The 21711-nt window shown below is 50.8% G+C and overlaps 1 long non-coding RNA gene and 1 pseudogene across 2 annotated transcripts in view; one reads left to right on the top strand and one right to left on the bottom strand.

Moving 5' to 3' along the window:
- The window catches only part of LOC144579466 (uncharacterized), a 2601-nt gene extending 2070 nt beyond the window's left edge, over positions 1–531 (top strand). For both annotated transcript variants that reach the window (XR_013527006.1, XR_013527005.1), the window contains one exon: positions 1–531. This exon is cut by the window's left edge and continues 10 nt beyond it. This is a non-coding gene — a long non-coding RNA (uncharacterized LOC144579466).
- Positions 532–8627: 8096 nt separating this feature from the next.
- On the bottom strand, positions 8628–10756 carry LOC144576545 (signal recognition particle 9 kDa protein pseudogene; annotated as a pseudogene).
- Positions 10757–21711: the final 10955 nt, after the last annotated feature.

Here is a 21711-nt window from a genome sequence, read left to right as displayed (position 1 = left end):
TGTCGAATGACAGATCGAGATGATCACAAACCTTTGCGCTCCAGCCGTTCTCCCACGTCGGCCTTTGAGACCGCTGCGATGACAGGCGTGAACGTGGAACGGGCCTGGTCGTATTTGTCTTGTGCGTTTTTTTCCAGTCCTTGTTTCCGGTCTGGACACACAGTCTATAATACGGGCGTTGCAAACTAAGACAATTTTCACACACATCTCACGATCCTACCTTTTCTTTCCAGTGCCACAAGCCACATCGAGGGTGGCGTGCCTGATCGCTCTCTGATAGTTGATTTATATAGTGCAGAAAGTGCTGACATTGGCCATGTGCACCTGTTTTTTTTTGTTTTGTTTTGTTTTTGGACGGAATCTCTCTCTCTCTCTCTCTCTCTCTCTCTCTCTCTCTCTCTCTCTCTCTGCTTTGTTGGGAAACTCTGTTCTTTAGGACGAATTTTCATACTCTGTGAAAATTTCCTCTTCAAACGAGCATCTCTTGAAACATGAAAATTATTTTAAAAATAAAGAGAAAGACAAAAGGCACACAGTGGAAATTTCTTTGGCTGCCTCCCAGGTTGTACCTTGGACCCAGTGGGAGGGAAGGAGGGAGGGAAGGAGGTAAGGAGGGAGGGAGGGAGCAGCAAGATTCAGTGGGTGGGTTAGATTTGCGGTTTTCGGTGCTAAATCCTCTCTGGAGGCCCAAAAGGCCCTCCGGGAGCCTCCTCCCCAGGGGAACCGCATTGCGGCTGCTTTCAAATTCGCCAGCGACCCGTTTCACCAGATGGCCTGGGTGGGCCGGTTGGGACCACACTGGACCACCCGGGTGTGTGCTGTTCTTGCTGGGTGTGGGGGTAAGTCAGTCTTGCTGACTTACAGGATAAACTGACAGCACTGGCATGAAAACTAAGATGCATTTCTAGGCGGCTCGGGCGTCAGAGTGTCACATACGATGCCCTTCGTTCAGTCAGCAGCCTGTCTTTAGCTTCCTCAGACGTCAGGACGACTTCCCATCAGAGCCTCTTTTTTTCCCTCGTTCCACGGCAGAGATGACACACATGAGAGGGAGAAAGAAAGAGCTCAATAGATGATGCTCGCCCTCATTTGTGGAATTATCAGTCACCTACAGACAGATGGGCGACTAGACAGAGACGCAAATCAGACACCATTTCTAGGTCCTCTTGGTCAGGATGGTCTCTCTCTCTCTCTCTCTCTCTCTCTCTCTCTCTCTCTCTCTCGGTCAGGATGGTCTCTCACGCGCTCTCGTGCTCTCTCTCTCTCTCTCTCTCTCTCTCTCTCTCCCCCACCCCCAGCCAGCACAGCATGTGTGTGTGCGCGCGTGCACGCACGCACACACACACACACACACACACACTCTTTTCACATCCGTGTCACAAATCACACTAATTTACCCCTTTAGCACTATACATATTGAGTGAACCAATCTCACAACCCCATGGCTGAGGAAACACCGTCTCTATGATATATTAAAAAGATTGGCCGAGCCGGATGAGGCGGCCCATGCCTGTAATTCCGACACGTAGCGGGGGCTGAGCCAGGTGGATCACTTGAGGCCAGGAGTGCAAGACCCGGCTGGCCAACATGGCGAAACCCCGTCTCTACGAAAAACATAAAAATGTGCCAGGTGTGGTGGCGTACGCTTGTTAGATCAGTAACTCGGTAGGCTGGGGCAGGCCAGTCACTTGAACCAGGGAGTCCGACGTGGCGGTGAGCCGAGATCCACGCCACGGCAATCCAGCCTGGGTAACAGAGTGAGACACTCTCTCTTAAAATAATAATAGTAAGGAAGTTTCGCTGGGCATGGCGGCAGCTACCTGTTAATCCTACCTGGGCAATCCTGTGACAAAGAAAGGAGGGAGAGGGAGAGGGAGAGGGAGAGAGGGAGAGAGAGAGAGAGAGAGAGAGAGAGAGAGAGAGAGAGAGAGAGAGAGAGGCGGAGAAAAGAGACGAGGGAGGGAGGGAGGGAGGAAGGGAGAGAAACAGAGAGACAGAGAGAGGCTTAAATTCTGGAGCGCAGTGGTGTCATCCTAGCTCACTCACTGCAGTCTGGACACTCCTTGGCTCGACATTCTTCCACCTCAGCCTCCAGAGTACACGTGCCATTGTGCCCAGATTAGTTATTGAGAGACAGGGTTGCACCATGTTGGTCAGGCTGCTCTCAAACTCCCGACCTCGGGTGATCTGCCTGCCTCGGCCTCCCGAGTTGTTGGGATTACAGGTGTTCTCCGGAGAAGAAAAGAAAACGGGATTTATTTACCAAATCCTACACACCTACGCATTGTGTTCCCCTTGTTTGGGTTTGTGTAGTTTTAGTCATCAAGCAGACACGCCTCCCAACACCTTCTCTCTCTCTCTCTCTCTCTCTCTCTCTCTCTCTCTCTCTCTCTCTCTCTCTCTCCTCTCTCCTCTCTTTCTCCTTTCTCCTCTCTCTCTCTCTCTCTCTCTCTCTCTCTCTCTCTCTCTCTTTCTTGTTTTTCACCTGGCCTAAAGAGACACCCATTGAAAGTAAGACAGAGAGAGCTCCTTCCAATTGTTTTATTGATCTAGAGACAGTGTCTCACTCGGTCGCCCTGGCTGGAGTGCAGTGGTGCCATCGTAGCTCACTCACTGCAGTCTAGACACTCCTTGGTTCAAGAGATTCCTCCGCCTCAGCCTCCAGAGTACCTGGGACCACAGGCACATGCCACTGTGATCAGATCATTCATTCATTTTTCTGAGACGGGGTTTCACCAGGTTGGTCTGCAACTCCCGACCTCGGGTGATCCGCCCGCCTCGGCTTCCCAAAGTGCTGTGACGACAGGCGTGAGCCACCGGGCCCGGCCCCTCAGATCAGTTTTTCAATGTTTTCTAGGCCGGGCGCTGTGGCTCACGCCTAGAATTCCAGCACTTTGGGAGGCCGAGGTGGGTGGATCACGAGCTCGAGAGATCGAGACCATCCTGGTCAACCGGGTGAAACCCCGTCTCTACTAAAAATACAGAAATTAGCTGGGCATGGTGCTGCGTGCCTGTAGTCCTGGCTACTCGGGAGGTTGACGCGGGAGAATTGCCTGAACCCAGGAGGCGGAGGTTGCGGTGAGCCGAGATCGTGCCATTGCCCTCCAGCCTGGTGGGTAACGAGAGCGAAGCTCCGTCTCAAAACAAACAAACAAACAGATCAATTGCAACGAAGTGATGAGACCCTGTCTGTAGACCCTTTCTACAGGCAGGGTCTCATCACTTCGTTGCAATCCTCCCGACCTGGCGTCTCAAAGTTTTGGGATGATGGATGGGCTCGAGCCACACTGTGCCTGGCCTCCGGGGACTGATTCGCGACCACAACTGACGTGCTAATATTTTCTTCTTTTTTCTCCTTCTTCTTTTTGAGACGGAGCCTCGCTCTGTGCCAGGCGAAGGGAGGCGCATCGCTTCGGAAGCGGCAGCCGAGCCGCCTTCTAGAGCCCCATTCAAAGGCAGACAGCCCTGTTTCCCTTCTGGAGTCGGAGGTGATGGCTCCCATGGCCTCGGGCTCCACTCCATTCGGCAGGCGCCGCCCCACAAGAAGGCTGGCTGTGGCTGTGGCTGGGGGTGGGGGGACGCGGTGGGGCTGGCTGGAAGAGTCTCCTTTTCTGCTTCGTCCTTCGGTAGCTGGAATGACGGGCGCGCACCACCACGCCCCCCGGCTACTTTTCCTATTTTCAGGAGGGATGGGGTTTCGCCATGTTGGTCAGGCTGGCCTCGAACTCCTGACCTCAAGTGATCCGCCCTCTTGGGCCTCCCAAAGTGCTGGGATGACGGGCGTGAGCCGCCAGCACTTCACCCTTGAAGAGCAAGCGCGCGGGCGGGGAGCGGTGGCTCACGCCCGTCATCCTATAGCACTTTGGGAGGCCCAGGAGGGAGGATCACTTGAGGTCAGGAGTTCGAGCGAGACCAGCGTGGCCAACCTGATGAAACCCCGTCTCTACTAAACGTACAGATGATTAGCCGGGCGTGTGGTGGGGGATGCCTGTGATATCAGCAACCCGGGAGGCTGAGGCAAGCAAGCAGGCAGGCAGGCAGGCAGGCAGGCAGGCAGGCAGGCAGGCAGGAGAATCCCTTGAACCTGGGGGGCGGAGGTTGCCCTGGGCTGAGATCACGCCGTTGCACTCCAGCCTGGGCGACAGGGGTGAGACTCTGTCCCGGGGGGGGGGGGGGAGCAAGCTCGCACCCTGCCACCTTTCACTGCGGCCGGCCCTTTTTTAGGCTCTGAACCTATGTCATTTCTGACATAGGTTGACTCCCTCGATCCCCTCTCTCCGTTAGTGACTCGGTAAAGTAACTTGGACTTTGTGTCGCCCCATCCCGAAGACGGGTGGGTGGAATCCCACTGGGAGGGAGGGGAGAAATGGATCGGGATACCTGGTGACCTGGGCCTGCCTGAGGAGACTGTCACCCTTCGCTGCTCACGAAAAGGTCGGGTAGGGGCAGAGGAAGAGCTCTTTGCCTTTGGCCCTTTGAAGGTTCGCCTGAAACGTCAACTCGTCAGAGACAGATGAATCAGAGAATAGGCCAGACACGTTTCGTTTCTGGGTCCCCTGCAGAACGAAGGCCCCCCGGGATGACTTGGGTTCCACAGGGTGTATCTTCTCCGACTCTAGGTCCTGAGACCTTCGGTTCTGGGGGAGGGGGAGGGCCCTGCCTCTTCCACGAAAAGGAAAGAGCGCGTGCTTACAGAGGCCGAGAGGAATCTAGACGGACAGAGGGGCCCTGCTGGGTTTCCCCACTCGGTGTGTAGGATTTGGGGAGGTCGAGGCCAGGCTCCCACTTGGATGAAAGGAGCATGTTTCAGACTTTTCTCCCTGTCACTTGTGGCGTCTATCCTTCTCCTATTTCCCTGACAAACTCCTCAACTCAAAAATAAACGGTTAGGGAAAATCTTACCTAGCGAAGCCAATCGTGGAGGCGCTAAGGAAGAAAGCTCATGACCGCGGCATACATTTCTAGACATAGGACCTATCGCGGTGTGTGCGTGGGAGTGATTTCTAAGGCATGGCCACTGTAACGCTACTGGGCTGGGACGGCCCAGTGATGTTCTCGTGAGGAGACGGTGGGTGGATCGCGAGAGGTCGAGAGTTCGAGACCGGCGCCGGGGCAACGTGGAGAAACCCCGTCTCTACTAAGAATACAACATTCACCCGGCACGGTGGGTGGTACGTGCCTGTCATCCCAAGCTACTCGGGAGCCTGAGGGCAGGAGAATCGCTGGAACCCAGGAGGCGGAGGTTGCCGTGAGCCGAGATCGTGCCACTCACTCCGGGAGTGAGTGTGGATTTCACGGACCTTCGCTTCCCTGTAACGGATATTGACACTCTGAGGTGGTGGGTCTGGAGTCCACTCGGAAACGCTAGGGACTGGACTTCCATCTTAGATAGGCCCCATCTCCACCCCTAGCCTCCGTCCACACGCCCCCGCCCCTGGTCTCCTCTTCCTTCTCTCTAGGGGAATGGAAGTTCCAGATGAACCCACGGGCGGGTGCCTAGGCCGTGTCCCCTGGGGGCTCCGGTCGACTAGTTGCAGGCGGGCATCACCCGAGAGGACTCCCTGGGCCCAGAAACGACCTGATCCGAGAGGGATCGGGGAGAGGCCGGCGACGCGGCGTGCCTGAGCCGCCCCCGCCCCCGCCCCCGCCCCCGCCCCCCAACCTCCACCCCGACCCAGAGCGATCCAGCGTTCCCTTCTTTTTCGTGCTGACGCCTGCAAGCATCGGTGGTCTTTGGGCATCACCTAGCGGCCACTGTAATGGAAAATCGAGGTGGCGCGGAGGGAGCTCTGCCAGCCCGAGGACTTCACAGAGCCTGGGGCAACCGGTTTCTCTTCTGCCCATCTGGAGGCCCCTCCCTCTCTCCCTCGTTGCCTGGGGAACCTCCGCCCCGGTGGGGGCCCTATTGTTCCTTTATCGGTACTTTGTGTTCCTTTGTTTGTTGGTGTCTTTCATGCGCATAGACTCTTCTACCTGGGCTTTATGAGGAGTTGGTTTATTTTTTAAGCACCCCCCACCCGCCCCTTTACTCCAACTCGATGAGTTTGTGAGGTGGGTTCCCCCCAACGCCGCGCCTCTCACCACCCTGCGTGGAAACGTTCTGGAGCCAGGCGCGTGGGCCTCCATCCTCTCTCCCCTCCCCCCACCCTTTGCCGGTTGACATTTGCATGGGTGATGGCCAGATCTCACCTCACTCAGTGGCCACTGTTTTTGAAGATGGGGGGTGGGGGTGGGGGTGGGGCACGGTCCCACTTCCCCAGAGGCAGCTGGGGGCGATGGCACAGCCTTTGGTCCTCGTGGGCAAGCGGGTGGGCGGGCTGGACAGTAGTGGTGGGGCTTTTTCACCCCTTCACTCCTCAGCCATCCCTCCCTCCCTCCCTGGGAAAGCTTCATCTTGGCTGGGTCTCTCAATCACCTTTTCTCTTGATGTCTTCTTTTCTCCTTCCCCGGGCCAGCATATATGCAAAATGGGAAGGGCATCGTGGCGCCACGCTGGGCCGTAGTAGTTTGTGCCCAAAATAGAAACGCTGTCTAAAAAGAGATACTTTGCTCCCTTAAGATGACCGGAGGTGATGCCTTGGCACGGAATTCTAGGACGGTGTATCTTTTCCCCAGGACGTGTGTGAGCTGCTGTTTTTCTCCTGCTGTTGACTAGCGCTTTTGTGGATTTCTCGATGTCTAGTGACAGCCGGTTCCTGTAAACTGTACTTCATAATGTGATAACCTGCTTTTTGCCAGTTAAAACTAGCTCTCTCTTTCTCAGACTAAAAGCTGTTCAGGCTTTATGTCAGTTAGCTTCCTGAGCTGGGCAGACTCCATCTTACCTTCTACATTTTAGTGATTTTCCCACCATTCACTATGTCACCAGAGTATGTAGCTGGGGCGGGCTGACGCTGGGAACGCATTTGTTGATAAGAGGCCGAGTTCAGTGGTACCAGCAGAGCTTGGGAATGCGGGCAGGTGCTGTCCGATGCCCAGAGCCCCGGTTACCTATATAAGTTGTGTGTCTTTTGTGACAACTTTACCCCTCGCACCTGGCACTGTTTTATTTCTCATGTTCTAGCTTAAGTTTGAACTTTTTGCTTACTCTCCTTTTGTGAAAAATTTCCTTCAGCTAAGTTCCCCCTCCCTTTTAAAACTAGGGTATAAAAGACCGCCTAATATTTCCTTAGGGGCCGAGAGAATTTTGGGCATCAGCCACCTCTCGGTCGCTGGCATAATAAAGGACTCATAATTCAATCTCAGAGTCTGGTGCATTCTTTCACTCGCTCGGGTACAACAATAAGGTCTTTCTTTCTTTCTTTCTTGTTTTTGTTCTTCTTGTTCCTGTTCTTCTTCTTCTTATTATTATTATTATCTTCTTCTTCTTCTTCTCCTCCTCCTCTTCCTCTTCTTCTTCTCCTCCTCCTCCTCCTCTTCTTCTTCTTCTCCTCCTCCTCCTCTTCTTCTTCTCCTCCTCCTCCTCCTCTCCTCCTCTTCCTCCTCCTCCTCCTCCTCCTCCTCCTCCTCCTCCTCCTCCTCCTCCTCCTCTTCCCTTCTTCTTCTTCTTCTTCTTCTTCTTCTTCTTCTTCTTCTTCTTCTTCTTCTTTCTTCTTCTTCCCCAGGCTGGAGTGCAATGGCACGATCTCGGCTCACTGCAACCTCCGCCTCCTGGGTTCAGGCAATTCTCCCGCCTCAGCCTCCCGAGTAGCTGGGATTACAGGCACGCGCCACCATGCCCAGCTAATGTTTTGTATTTTTAGTAGAGACGGGGTTTCGCCATGTTGACCAGGATGGTCTCCATCTCTTGACCTCATGATCCACCCTCCTCAGCCTCCCAAAGTCCTGGGATTACCGGCTTGAGCCACTGCGCTTGGCCTGCAGGATGTATTTCAACGTAGTACCTTCCCTTCATTCCATTCCTGGGGAATCAACATGTGAACACGACGTTTAGGTGGTGAAATTAGGGTACGAATATAAGTGTCAAATAATATCATACTTCCGGTTTACTGGAAAACATGACAGTTGTGACAGTCACACCTAACACTTTGGTTACAGAAAGAGAGAAGACGGACAGAAGTATGCAATGATGTGACAGTTGGGATCATCTATCGGCCTTCTGAGAAACTGCAGATGAAAAAGACGTCGTGAAAATGTCTGTAAAATGGTGGTTGTGGTACATGTGTAGTGACCGTCATTGCATTCACGCACTCAAATAACTGCTGCTTCTGATAACTGAAAACTAGATTCAAAGTCATTGTTCAACGAGCTGATACTACCAATCCCCTATAATAAAAGGTATTTTTATTGTATCTCTCTGGAGAGAGAGAGAGAGAGAGAGAGAGAGAGAGAGAGAGAGAGAGAGAGAGAGAGAGAGAGAAGGCAAAGCATACTGGTTAGTCAATTCCTGTTAGATATAATTGAGGCCACACTACTAGACATACTCAGGTGCACGGCATTCGTAACAATGCGCACTGTGGTGCGGAGTTTGTTCCGATTACCATCTTTTATGTCTGTTGGTCATCGACAGCATACATTTTATGCTCCAAAAGAAATACCTCGATCCAACACAACGGTTACATTGAATGTTCTTTGAAAGAAAGATGAACTAAATTTAAGGAAGCATTGGCTTTTCTTAATATCTCATTTTCAAGTTACTGTTACGAATCTGCCAGAAAGAAACAATTGTGCGTTTTACCTAACATCAAGTAATCTGCAAAGTTCCGGAGACAGATGCATCGCTTGTGCAGTTTCCAAAAGTAAATACAGGCTTTCTGACTGAAAACATTCGCATTCCTAGCTCTCTAAAGAAAACATTCAAAAGAAAATTACAGAAAATGACCTCTGAGCTTCTGAAGAGTCCACTTAGTTACATAAAGTATTTTCTGTCCCAACACTTTCCCTACTTCAAAAGATATTTACTTCCTCAGTACATGACAAAGTCTTCATTTCAAACCATTCACTCAGTTTCCATGGTAACACTGAGGGATTCCCTGGCTACGGTCAGTGCCACTAGTTAGTTGACTGTGGAATTTCTCAGTCTTCTTTCCATCTTGAGCTTGCTCTCTTTTAGACACCAGACAAACTCGATCATCTGTTACTTGTGTGTTTAACACACAAGTTTCCATCAGAATGCCTGTATTTGAGAACCACACGTGCCTTCACAGGGTCAGCGAGGTAAAGCTTCTCTCTCGGTAGGCAGCGTGGCTGAACTCCTCCCAGGTCTGGCACTGTGCATCGTGGCCTGGAGTGCAAAAGTAAACAGAGGCAAGGCCACAGAACCAGGTTCAGCAAACTACCTAGAGTCGCCAACGGATGCAAAAGTCATAAGGTCTTATTTTCTAGAAATTCATGAGGTCTTCTTCTTCTTCTTCTCCTTCTTCTTCTTCTTCTTCTTCTTCTTCTTCTTCTTCTTCTTCTTCTTCCTCTTCTCTCTCTCTCTCTCCCCCCTCCCTCCCCCACTTTCTTCCACCCCTCCCTCTTCCTCTCCCTCTTTTTTATTTTAATATAAGCTCAGGTAGATCTAATCCAATCCATTCCCAAGGCCTCAATTCTTTACTTTAGGAATCTCAGATTTGATCTCCATACAGAATCCTGTGCAGAAGTGGCGAGTTTATTTCTGGACTTGGAGACCTCAAAGATGTTACACATTGATAAAGATTCAGGCCTGGCACGGTGGCTCCTGCCTGTCACTGCAGCACTTTGGGAGGCCGAGGTGGGCGGATCACCTGCGGTCAGGAGTTTGAGACCATCCTGGCCAACATGGTGAAACCCCGTCTCTACAGAAAGACAAAAATTAGCCAGGCGCGGGAGCTCACGCCTGTAATCCAAGCACTTTGGAGGCCAAGGCGGGCAGATCACCTGGGGTCGTGAGTTCAAGACCGGCCTGAGCAACATGGTGAAACCCCGTCTTTAGAAGGAAAAAAAGGACAAAAATTAGCCGGGCGTGGTGGTGCGTGCCTGCAATCCCAGGTTCTCGGGAGGCTGAGGCAGGAGATTTAATTGAACCCAGGAGTCGGAGGTTGCAGTGAGTGAGCCGAGATCGCACCACTGGACTCTAGCCTGGTGGACAGAGTGAGACTCCCTCTGAAGGGGCGGGGGGAGAGAGAGAGAGAGAGAGAGAGAGAGAGAGAGAGAGAGAGAGAGAGAGAGAGAGATAAATCCAACCCTAAAATCTGGGTTTGCTTTCTCCGTTGACTCGGTTGTGACCCAGACTTAGTGTCTCGATAAATCGTGCACCTCTCTGTTCAGCTAGGATGCTGGGAGGGTTTTCTCAGTCTGTATCTCCCCATGTCTTAAATGACCCGTGACCGAGCCCTGTCCGTTCTGTCTCAAATATGGAGCTCCAAACATTCCTCTCCATTTCCACAACTACACACGGCCCCTCGTGAAACCACTGGCTCTCGGGAAAACATCCCAGATGGTGGTTTCAGCTTTTTGGCTATGAAGCCTGAGCCTGCTGACAACATTCCTGTTCAGCTAATACGTTTGTATTGTTAGTGAAGGCGGGGTCCCACTATGTTGGCCTGGCCAGGATGATCTCCATCTTTTGACCTCGTTATCCACCCTCCTCTCTCTTTCTCTCTCTCTCTGTCTCCCCCCCCCACCCCCGTGTTAGTGAAAACCTGTCTTTAGTAACAATACTGTCTCTGTGACGGTCTGTCTGGCTGGCTGGCTTTTGCTGCCGCTGCTGCTGTTGTTTCTGTTTTAAAAGTGCACCCGGGCCACCGATTATGGTATCAAAAGCATTATAAGATATGTGTAATTCTCTCTCCATTGAGTACCCCTTTCCTCCTCCTCTCTCTGCTCTCTGTCTCTCTCTGTCTCTCTCTGTCTCTCTCTCTCTCTCTCTCTCTCTCTCTCTCTCTCTCTCTCTCTCCCCCCCATCCCTCCTCTCTCTCTTTTTTTTTTTGCTTTTTTCTCTCATTTGAGACAGAGTGTCGCTGCTGCTACCCAGACTGGAGGGCAATGGCACGATCTCGGCTCACTGCAACCTCCGCCTCCTGGGTTTAAGCAATTCTCCTGCTTCAGCCTCCCGAGTAGCTGGGACTACAGGCACGTGCCACCATGCCCAGCTAATTTTCTTTTTCTTTTTTTTTTTCTTTTTGAGTTGAGACGTGGTTTCGCTGTTTAGACCAGGATGGTCTCGATCTCTTCACCTTGTGATCCACCCATCTCGGCCTCCCTAAGTGCTCGGATTATAGGCGTGAGATGCCATGCCCAGCCTGTGCTACTTTATCTTTTAACTTTTTGCTTACTCTGCTTTTGTGAAAAATTTGCTTCAGCTAGGTTTCCCCCCTCCTGTTTCAAACTAAGGTATAAAGAACCTCCTAACTCTTTTTTTCTTTGGGCCTGAGAGAATTTTGGGCATTAGCCACCTCTCCGTCGCTGGCTAACATAAAGGACTCATAATTCAGTTTCAGATTGCGGTGCATTCTTTATCTCACTCGGATATAACATCCCTCTCTCTCTCTCTCTCTCTCTCTCTCTCTCTCTCTCTCCGTCTCTCTCTCTCTCTCTCTCTCTCTCTCTGTCTCTCTCTCTGTGTTACTCTCTGTGTCTCTCTCATCTCTCTCTGACTCTGTCTCTCTCGATCGAGTGCGACACGTTGAGTTAAACACCTTCATTGGTTTTCTTTGGTGGTGGTGGTGGTGGTGGTGGTGGTGGTGTGTGTGTGTTTGCTGAGACCGAGTCTTGCTCTGTCTCCCTGGCTGGAGTGCAGTGGCACAATCTCAGCTCACTGCACCCTCTGCCTCCCTGGTTTCAAGTGAGTCTCCTGACTCAGCCTCCCGAGTAGCTGGGACTACAGGCACGTGACACCATGCCCAGCTAATTTTTTTTTTCTTTTTTCTTTTTTTGAGTTGAGATGGGGTTTCGCTGATTAGACCAGGATGGTCTCGATCTCTTCACCTTGTGATCCACTCGTCTCGGCCTCCCTAAGTGCTGGGATTATAGGCGTGATCTGCCATGCCCAGCCTGTACTACTTTATCTTTTAACTTTTTGCTTACTCTGCTTTTGTGAAAAATTTGCTTCAGCTAGGTTTCCCCCCTCCTTTTTCAAACTAGTGTATAAAGAACCCCCTAACTCTTTCTTTCTTTGGGCCTGAGAGAGAATTTTGGGCATTAGCCACCTCTCCGTCGCTGGCTAACATAAAGGACTCATAATTCAGTTTCAGAGTGCGGTGCATTCTTTATGTCACTCGGATATAACATCTCTCTCTCTCTCTCTCTCTCTCTCTCTCTCTCTCTCTCTCTGTCTCTCTCATCTCTCTCTGTCTCTGTCTGTCTCGATCGAGTGTGACACGTTGGTTTTCTTTGGTGGTGGTGGTGGTGGTGGTGGTGGTGTGTGTGTGTGTGTGTGTGTGTGTGTTTTCTGAGACCGAGTCTTGCTCTGTCCCCCTGGCTGGAGCGCAGTGGCACGATCTCAGCTCACTGCACCCTCTGCCTCCCTGGTTTCCAGCGAGTCTCCTGACTCAGCCTCCTGAGTAGCTAGGATTACAGGCACGCGCCACCACGCCCAGCTAACATTTTTGTGTTTTCAGTAGAGGCAGGGGTTTCACTGTCTTGGCCAGGCTGGTCTCAAACTCCTGACCTCCTGATACTTCCACCTCGGCCTGGCCTCTCAAAGTGCTGGGATGACAGGCACGAGCCACCGCTCCTGGCCATCTTCCTTGGTTTTAACTGGAGAATCTAGATTCGAGCCACACCTCGTTCTATGTCACGGAAGGACTTCGTTATCCTGCCGACTCGGGAAAGCCAGGCCCCTTGTGACCCGTTTCAAACTGAGAGCCACCTCATGTTTGGGAAATGGATCCGCTCCCAAGTTCAGTGAAGGGATGCGGTGTGTAGGACGAGGGACCCTGTTCCTTCTGATTTGGTCTGCATGGTGGGGCCTGGGGCTGGCCGGAGCTCAGTGTGGACCGATGGCTCCCTCTACCATGGGATCCACTGTCCCCACTTTGGAACACAGGCCTTGGCAGATCCTGGCCCTTCCTGGTATTGAGTCAGGCCGGGTGCGGTGGCTCATGCCGGTAACCCCAACACTTTGGGAGGCAGAGGCAGTAAGATCTCTTGAGCACGGGAGCTCCACCACCAACCTGGGGCTACATGGCCAAACCCCGGGGTCCGTGCCTGTAGTCTCAGCTACTTGGAGGCACTTCACCCTGGGCGACAGACAGAGCGAGACCCTGTCACAAACAGACAGACAGACAACAGCTATATTATGTCCTTCTCAGGGTACAAAGCAAAGCTAACAGAATACAGCATTTAATTTTTTTTAACTTTGTTTATTTATTTATTTTGAGACGGAGTTTCGCTCTTGTTACCCAGGCTGGAGTGCAATGGCGCGATCTCGGCTCACCGCAACCTCCGCCTCCTGGGTTCAGGCAATTCTCTTGCCTCAGCCTCCCGAGTAGCTGGGACTACAGGCCCGGGCGGGTGCGGTGGCTGGCTCACGCGTGTAATCAACCCCAACACTTTGGGAGGTGGGCGGATCACGAGGTCAGGAGATCGAGGCCATTCTTGCTAACATGGTGAAACTCCGTCTCTACTAAAAATGCAAAAGTCATCCGGGCGTGGTGGCACATGCCTGTACTCCCAGCCACTCGGGAGGCTGAGGCAGAAAGAATCACTTGAACCCGGGACGGAGAGGTTGCAGTGAGCCTAGATCGTGCCATTGCCTGCCCTCCACCCTAGGGGACAGAGCGAGACTGTGTCTCAAAGTAAATAAATAAACTCGTTCATTCGTTCATTCATTCTGAGTAGACATGCAGGATGTCAGCTTCTGGCCTCACGGACTCTGAGCTGACGAGTCCCGTGGTCTGCCTATCGCAGGACTGTACAGGTAAGGAGTTAAAAAAAAAAGAATTTTTTTTTTTTTTTCTTTTAAAGCGTCATGTTTAAAACAACTAATTTTGTTATACGGAAATATACGGATGTACCCCAAACACAGAAACTGCTCTTCCATTTTGAAACAACTCTTTTCAAAATTGTCTTGGGCCTGGTGGGTGTGCCAGTGATCCTTTTAGGTTTCGACCTTGACGGAGAGAATTTCCAGTCGGTCTCTTCTCTCTGGAAGGAAGTTTCACATAATCCGATGGGTGGGGACTTAGGCTGTGTCTCCCTAAGGCGCTGGTCGATTGCTTGTGGCAACTGCCTGGGAGGGCACGGCGGCCCCACTGTGCTGTGGTGGGGGGAGGGCTCCATTCTTCCCCTCTCCCGCTCCCGTTCCTGGCGATCCCAGTTCATTCCTGGTTGACACTCTCTGTTGGCAGGCAGACTTCGGGCATCCCCTAGCGGCCACCGTTACTCTGAAAACCGAGGCCTCACGGAGGAAGAAAGAAGGCACTCTGAAAACCGAGGCCTCATGGAGGAAGAACACTCAGGCCGCCTGCGCACAGCCCGGGGCAACTGTGACTTGTCCGCTGCCCCCGCCCCCGCCCCCATCTTCGCGTTCCTCCCTCCCTTGTTGCCTAGGGAATCGCCATTCTGACCCCCGGGTCTCATTGTTCTTTGATCAGATAAAAAGAATATCCTCCTAAATGAACAGAAAGGCTAAACTTTGTCTTGCTGGAGATTGGATTGATTTTGAGCTACTCAACCTGAGAGTTACAGTGTTACCATAGAGATTGACTGTTTTTGGTGAAGCCAGTTTAGTTTTCATCAGTTTTTAGAGTGTGAGAAATCAGATTTTATTCTGTCCATTTTTTTTTTTTTTTAATTTTTTATTGGATTTTAGGTTTTGGGGTACATGAGCAGAGCATGCAAGACAGTTGCGTAGGTACACACATGGCAGTGTGCTTTGCTTTTCTTCTCCCCTTCACCCACATTTGGCATTTCTCCCCAGGCTATCCCTCCCCACCTCCCCCTCTGTCAATTTCTCTTAATAGAGTTTTCTAAAATTGTCACTTTTGCAACCTGACTCATAAAGTATTCTTGACCGTGTTGGCTATTTTTGCCATAGAGAACAAAATTAATATTCTGTTTCTATTACTGTGTGGGTTTTGTCCCTTTAAATTAATTTTTACTTCAAAGGACCCTTTCTCGGACTTTTCCCTAACCCTTCAGGTTATAGTATGCAGTTGAAAAATCCATGGGGCAAGCTTCATAACACTTCATATGTTATTGAAAGTACTGAAGAAAATGGACCTGAGGAACCTAGCTAGCCCTACCTGGAGTTCATGTCATTTTTGTCATTTGTTTTGTTTTCCAGTTTTTAATGCACAAAATAGCAGTAACAATACCCGGCAAGAATTAAAGGATAATTGTAAGACTCGTAAATCATTTTGATAAGGATCTTCTGTTCAGTATGCATTTCTGAATTTTTAGTCATAGAAAGATAGTGCTAGGTATAATTTCAGGTGTCTAGCGTGGACATATTATGATCTAAAGTAATTGCTGTCTTGATGTGAAATAAAAGTGCTTTATCATCCAAGGACAGTTCTATACAATTATGTAACTATTGCTATTTTAGGAGTGTTATCAGGGTATTAGTAATATTAATAAAATAATTAGAAAGCTTAAGCAACTAGCCTTCTGGAAAGTTAAGGAAAAAAGAATAAATAGGCCAGGCGTGGTGGTGGCTCAAGCCTGCCTGGGAGGTTGTGGCGGGTGGATCAGAGGTCAGGAGGTCGAGACCAGCATGGTCAACATAGTGAAACCCTTGCCTCTACTGGAAATACAGAAAAGTTAGGGGGCCGTGGTGGCACGTGCCTGTAGTGTAGTCCCAGCTGCTCACTCACTCGGGAGGCTGAGGTAGGAGAATTGCTTGAACCCACAGGGGGCGGAGGTTGCACTGAGCCTGGGTGACAGAGAAAGACTGCTTCTCCAAAATATTAGAATAAGGCCGGGCGCGGTGGCTCACGCCTGTCATCCTAGCACTTTGAAAGGCCGAGGTGGGTGGATCACCTGAGGTCAGGAGTTCAAGACCAGCCTGGCCATCTTTAGAAAAAAGAAACCCCATATTTAGAAAACAGAAAAAAGCTACACACACACACACACACACACACACACACACACACACACACACACGCTAGAATAGAATAGAATAGAATGGAACAGAATAAAATAGGATTGAACGAACGAACGAATGAATGAATGAATGAATGAATGAATGAGCAATTTTTCAGGAACAAAGAAAACCCATGGTGACACAAAGCTATGCTTCTCGCCTTTTGAGGCAGCAATGACGCTACAAATTATGTGTGATTTCTTGTTTTTCTACATTTAATTTAACGTCGTTATTATTATTATACTTCTTGCTATTGTTCTTATTTGAGACGGAGTCTTCCTCTGTCGCCCAGCCTGGAGTGCAGTGGCGTGATCGCGGCTCTCTTCAACCTCCGACTCCCGAGTCAAAGCGATTCTTCCGCCTCGGCCTCCCGAGTGAGTAGCTGGGACTACAGGTGCGTGCCACCGCACCCGGCTAACTTTTGTGTATGTAGTAGAGACGGGGTTTTGCCCTGGTCAGCAGGCTAGTCTCGAACCCCTGACTTCAAGTGATCCACCCGTCGTCTCAGCCTCCCAAAGTGCTGGGATTATGCTCGGTGCGTTATGGGCGGCTCGGCTAACATGGTTAACTTTATGGCCCCGTGGTTGGGCCTTTGGTTTACAGCCAGAGGCTACCTGACAGAGCCCTGTCCCTCGAAAGAAGGGTGGTTATCTGCAGATAGCAGCAGGGTCTTGCTCTGAAATCCTCAAAGCCTCTGCTGTGATTCAGAATGGTGGTGTCTGTCTCAAACGGATGGTCCTGTTGATCTGCTCTGGTATTTAGAAATGAATGCTCCCCTACTAAAATCTGTCACAGACACCTCCGGGACGGATGAATGTGGTGGGTGCAAGTTTGGAGGTGAGGCAGGTGCTTCGCTAGAGCTGAGGAGTTGAAGACCAGCCCGGGAAACAGGCTGCGGTGCATTTGTCTGGCCAAGGCCCATGGCAGCCTCCACTTCCCGACCTCAAGCAATCCTCCCACCTCGGGCTCCAAAACAGCTAGAACTATACAGGTGCCTGCCATCACGATGCCCGGCTAACTTTTTAATTGTTTTGATTTTTTAGTACAAACGGGGGCTCGCTGTGTTGCCAGGGCTGGTCTCAAACTCCTGGGCTCAAGCGATTCTTCCACCTGAGTCTCCCAAAGTGTTGGGATTATAGGCGTGAGCCATGGTGCGCTGCCCTCTTTTTATTTCTTTTCTCCTCCTCCTCCTCCTCCTCCTCCTCCTCCTCCTCCTCCTCCTCCTCCTCCTTTTCCTCTTTCTTCTCCTTCTTCTCCTTCTCTCTCTCTCTCTCTTCCTCCCCTCCCCCCTTTCTTCCTTTTCTTTTATTTATTTATTTATTTATTGAAAAAAAAAAAAAAAGATGGGGTTTCACCATGTTGGTCAGGCTGGTCTTGAACTCCCGACCTCAGGTGATCTGCACGCCTTGGCCTCCAAAGTACTTGAATTACAGGCATGAGCCACCACACCCGGCCTCATTCTTTTTCTTTTTTCTCTTCCTTCCTCCCTACTGGATGGATGGATGGATGGATGGATGGATGGATGAGTGAGTGAATGAATGGACGGACGAGTCGGTTTCCGGAAATATTTACAGGCGAGGTCGGGTGCCGCAGATGACGGCAGGGCCTTGCTCTGAAATCCTCGAGGCCTCCGCCGTGATTCGGAACGGTGGCTACCTCAAGCGGATGGTCCTGTTTGTGTGCTCTGGTCTTTTTTATTTTTTTGAGACGGAGTTTCGCTCTCGTTACCCAGGCTGGAGTGCGATGGCGCGATCTCGGCTCACCGCAACCTCCGCCTCCTGGGTTCAGGCAATTCTCCTGCCTCAGCCTCCCGAGTAGCTGGGATTACAGGCACGTGCCACCGTGCCCAGCTAATTTATTTATTTGTCTATTTTCCGGTATGTTTAGCAGAGACGGGGTTTCACCACATTGACCAGGTTGGTCTCGATCTCTCGAGCTCGTGATCCACCCGCCTCGGCCTCCCAAAGTGCTGGGACGACAGGCTTGAGCCACCGCACCCGGCTGTGCTCTGGTCTTCAGGAACGAGCGGAGCCTTCCCGTGCTCCGCCACCTCCTTGTATGTCTTCTACGACCGTCCACGCTTCCATGTACTTTTTTAGAGATGGGGTCTCCCTGTGTCGCCCAGGCCGATCGTAGGTCACTGTGACCTTGAACTGACTGGTGGGCTTAGAGAGATGCTCCCCTGACTCAGCCCCTGAGGAGCTGGGCCTACCGGCCCGGGCGGGTGCCAGGACGCAGCACGACACAAAACGGCCGGCTGATTATCTATCTATCTTCCTTCTTTTTAATTGTTTTCTTCTGCGACAGAGGTTCCGCTCGCTCGCTCGCTCGCTCGCTCTGTCGCCCGGGCTGGAGTGCAATTGCTCCCGGACCCAGCGGGAGGGTCGGATCGGATCGGGCTGCTTATTCTTGCGGCCTGATGATGAGCTGAAGACGAATTGGGAAAGGAGGGAGTTTTCATTTCTGTGACTGCTTACGGGGAAACGGAAGGCCTGGAAAATATCGCCAGACCGACTCAAAACCACAGAGGAGGTCAGAGCCTGTGTACCTTCCGAGCTCTCTGTGTACGTGTCACGGTGCGTGGTCACCTAAAGAGGGAAGCGAATCCCCCCCACCACCCCCCCCCGCCCCCGGAGTCTCGCTCTGTCGCCCAGGCTGAAGTGCGGTCGGTGGTGAGATCTCGGCTCACTGCGACCTCCACCTCCCGAGTTCCAGCGATTCTCCTGCCCCTGCCCGGCCTTTCGAGGGCCTGGAGGCGGGGGTTTCGCCATGTTGACGGGGATGGTTCGGAACTCCTGACCCCGGGTGACCCGCCCGCCTCTGCCTCTGACTACCGGAGTGCTGGGGTGAGGGGCGTGGGCCGCCGGGCCTCGGCCTGCTTTTTCTTTTGTTACTAGAGAAGAAAATGGCGTGGGCCCTCTCGCTATCACGGTATACACTCTGCTATTCTGTGGGATACGCCGTGCGTGTGAGTGCGTGCGTGGGTACGTCCGTGCGTGCGTGCGTGCGTGCGTACGTACCTACGCACGTACGTAGGTGCGTGTGTTTCTGCGCATATTGCCGAGTCACGGTGCTTCCTTCCCCCTCAGGGTCTCCGCTCCATTAGTTGTGGGGGAAATGCCTGGGAGGGTGCCGGGCTGACACTTGCATATGTTGTCATCGGGCGTCACCTAGCGGTCACCGGTTCTCCGAAGTCTAGGCGGCGTGACGGGACGCTCTGGCCGCCCGCCCACCGTCAGGAGAGATTGTGGCTTCTCTCTGCCACCCGCCCCTCACCCCCCACTCCCCGAGCCTCACCTCCCCCCCACCTCCCCCCACTTAGAGGCCCGCCCTCCCTTAGTCCATTCGTCCCCCACCCCCACCCCCACCCCCGACTCCCTCGTTGCCCAGACGACCCCTGGAGACCCTGGCCGGGCCCGATTGTTCTTCTCTTTGATCCGTTGTTTCCCTTTCTTTCTTGGTGTCTTTCTTAACCCATATGGACCCTTCTGCCTGGGTTTTGTGGATGACAGCTCCACTTTAGGCCTTGTCGTTAGTGGGGACTTTCCCGATTCTCCCCAGATGTAGCGAAAGCAGGTAGATGTCCAGAGTGTGCTCGTAAATGGCGTTTCCCTGAAATCATCGAATGAGTGTGGAGGAAGAAACATGCGGTGCCCCCCTTTCAAGGCAGCGATGCCAGCAATCATGAATTAGGTGTCATTGCTGGAGTCGGCTTGTTTCCTGAGTTGCCCTCCGTGCCCACCCCCACCCCAGTCTTGAATACATTTTAGAATAACCTACTGTGCCTCCGTCCCTTCCCCTTCCTCTTTGTGTCCCCTCCTGCTCCCCTTGGTTTCTCTCCTTCCACTCAGTCATATCCCCCCTTCTTTCTTTCTTTCTTTCTTTCTTTCTTTCTTTCTTTCTTTCTCTCTCTCTCTCTCTCTCTCCCCCCCCCACCCGCCACCCCTCCCTCCCTCCCTTCCTCCCTCCCTAGGTAAACTCACTCAACCACCCTGGCCCAGGCCCTCATAGTCATTTTTCTTCTTTTTTTTGGAAACAGAGTTTCACTCTGTCACCCAGGCTGGAGTTCAAGGGCACGATCTCGGCTCGCGGCGACCTCTGCCTCCGGGGTTAAGGCGATTCTCCTGCCTCAGCCTCCTGAGTGGCTGGGGGTTACAGGCATGCACCGCCACGCCTGGAGAAGTTCTTTCTTTCTTTCTTTTTTTCTTTCTTTCTTAGATTAAAATTAAAGAAGTTTATTTGTATTGTTAGCAGAGATGGGGTTTCACCATGTTGGCCAGCCTGTTGTTGGACTCCTGACCTCAGGTGGCCCACCCCCCTCAGCCCCCCAGAATGCTGGGATGACAGGCCTGAGCCACCATGCCCGGCTCATAGTCACGTTTAACGGTTACGTTACGCGTGGTATTTTTAATTTCCTGGCCAACCATATTCGTAATGTGGAAGGTGTGTCGCAGTTCCTCCCTGGGCCTTACTATGCTGTTAGAGGATCTTTCGAAAAGAAATTTGTCTATCCTTTCTCCTTTGTTTCTCTCTTCCTAATTGCCTTTTCCGGTTCTTTCTTTCTTGTTTGTTTCTTTTGACGTTTCTGGGTTTCGTTCGTTGTTCATGTGTTTCTTTTGATGTTTCTGTGTTTCTTGTGTGGTCTTTCTTTCTATTTTTTTTCTTTTCTTTTTTCTTTTTTATTTCTTTTTTCTTTTGAGACAGGGTCTCAGTTTGTCACCCAGGCTGGAGTGCGATGGTGGGATCTCAGCTCACGGTGACCTCCGCCTCCGGGGTTCAAGCGATTCTCCTGCCTCAGCCTCCTGAGTGGCTGGGATTTCATACGTACGCACATGTCCATGTCATATAGGCATGTACGTTGTGTACGTGAGTACGTAATAAGCAGAAAACCAATACGTATAAACCATGTAAAGACCTGGGTGAACTCCCCCTTTTGTCACCAAAGTAATGTCTATTTAATATGCAACAAAGTATATCCAAGAATTTATTCATCATATGTACATAAATTGGAATAAGAAGAAATATATAATAAAGGTACAGTCTGTACAATTAGTCTGGTGTACGTAGGTTTACAAAATACAAATGTACAATAAATGTGCATAATCTGTTTAATATGTATATTATATTTACATAAAGTGTGCAAAACAGTTATGTACATTATGTGTACAACATGTCCATTGATTGTAATATCACAATGATATCATTTAATCACAACAGCTTATGAAATCACATTGCACATATAATAAATAATATTAATATCAGTGTAGACATTAAAAACATTACGTACATTTACATTTGTTGTAATATTACGATATGTACACATGAACAACATGTACACATTATGTTCACATGTACACCATGTACCCAGTACGTCCGCATGTACATCATATATTCATTATGTAAACAGGTACACTTTGTACCCATTATGCACGGATGTACAATATATGCACGTGTATATATGTGTGAAAAGTATGTACGTCGCTACACTATGTATGCATATGTTCATATATGGTAGACATATACTTTCTGTACACATGCTAGTGCATAATATTCACTGTATGTCCATGTATAAAATATGTAGACACATGCGTGTACACCCACATTGGTAATTGAAGGGATTTCTATCTAACAAGCTAAGAGTAATATTCCAGAATGTACTCATAATTTGTACATTTATTGGCATATTTCAATAAAGGTATAACCTTAACCTGAAACCTACCTCT

The sequence above is a fragment of the Callithrix jacchus genome, chromosome 15 (assembly GCF_049354715.1).
Source record: "Callithrix jacchus isolate 240 chromosome 15, calJac240_pri, whole genome shotgun sequence".
NCBI classification, from domain to species: domain Eukaryota; kingdom Metazoa; phylum Chordata; class Mammalia; order Primates; family Cebidae; genus Callithrix; species Callithrix jacchus.
This window is presented reverse-complemented; position numbering and strand designations above follow the sequence as displayed.